This window comes from Lolium perenne, chromosome 2 (genome assembly GCF_019359855.2).
Source record: "Lolium perenne isolate Kyuss_39 chromosome 2, Kyuss_2.0, whole genome shotgun sequence".
Taxonomy (NCBI): domain Eukaryota; kingdom Viridiplantae; phylum Streptophyta; class Magnoliopsida; order Poales; family Poaceae; genus Lolium; species Lolium perenne.
In genome coordinates, this window is record NC_067245.2 from 290,107,101 (window position 1) to 290,108,443 (window position 1,343).

Genomic DNA, 1,343 nt, shown 5'->3' on the forward strand with positions numbered 1-1,343 from the left:
TGTGCACATTCATTACTTTCAGATTTACCAGATACGTTTCATGAAGTGCCATGGGCTCATGACCTTGTGTTTTAGACTTTGTAATTGTCCATATCAGTTTTAGCATGAAACTTAACTTTGAGTCTGAAATTATGTTTCATCATGTATCAACTAGTCAATTTTGAGGTGATTAAGGGTTCCATACTATGAAACAATTTTTTACATCACGACATGTGATATTATTACGATTTTATATTAGCATAGAGGCTAAATAATAATTTGAGCCTTGCTCTTGATTGTTCTCTCAAAAAAGATGGATCGGTCATTATGACTTACTGATGCTGGGCGTTTACCCATGATACCTTACATGTACCTTCATTGTGCTTATAACGAGGTAAAGATATTGTTAACATCGCCACCTTTAAGGCTTTCAAGCAACAAAGTAAAGTCTTCCACTCAAAGTAAAGAAGGGGACAACTAAGGAAATGCATCACTTTCTTAACATGGCTACATCGCTGCTGTACCTTCCTGCTTCTCTTGTCGTACATGTTTAAGATTTTCTGTTATGCACACAATCGTTGTGGTACAGTATTGTAAGAACAATTTCTGTCCTAACTGTCAGCCTTGAGGAATCTTTGGTTGTTGAGTGCTTGCTGTACATCTTGAGATCTCTTTGGACTTCGATTTCCATCATGGGGACAACTGAGGAAAGTCATTATGTTATCTTCAAAAGTTATGAATGAGCATAAAATAATGGCGAAGGAACAGTGATATTGTCTGATACATGCACTTACGAATTATACATATCAGATGCCAAGTGGATTGAGCTTATATGCAAACCTTTACTTCTTATGCTTTCATGTTCATGCATTTTGCAGATAAAAGAGCAAGATATTATTTTACTTCTAACATACCCACACATAGAGCTGGAGAGATGTGATGTCAAGTAGAGGTGGAACTGCTGGAGATGCAGACCTCTCAAAACTGGAATGTTATGTCAAGTAGAGGTACGTTAGACTAGCTATAGATGCGGTACAACCTTTGATGCTTAGCATACTTACTCATTCATGAATTTCTGTAACGAAAGTTGACAGAAATGCAGATATTTGATATCTCTTGACAATGCTTGAGGGCCAAACACCAGAAGAAGAGAGCTAGGTGTAGCCAAGGACAACCTGCCGGCTAACTCTAAGGCTCAACAAAGCTGAGACTTCGCCAACACCGGCCAGGAGCCGGCAAGTCATCCTTGGCTGCATCCCGTTCTCTGTCTCTTAGCGTATGGCTACCCAGCAGAAGCTTTCTCGGTATCACTACAGACTACAGGTAATTCCCGCCCCTGCTTCCTCTCCTTGCTTCCCCTACCA

At 39.8% G+C, this 1,343-nt stretch overlaps 1 long non-coding RNA gene across 1 annotated transcript; it reads right to left on the minus strand.

Moving 5' to 3' along the window:
• Positions 1–353: 353 nt before the first annotated feature.
• On the minus strand, positions 354–1,030 carry LOC127336301 (uncharacterized). Its single transcript, XR_007873247.1, has 2 exons — positions 894–1,030; positions 354–681 (listed from the first exon to the last, which is right to left on the minus strand). It is a non-coding gene; the product is annotated as an uncharacterized lncRNA (long non-coding RNA).
• Between the last annotated feature and the right edge of the window lie 313 nt (positions 1,031–1,343).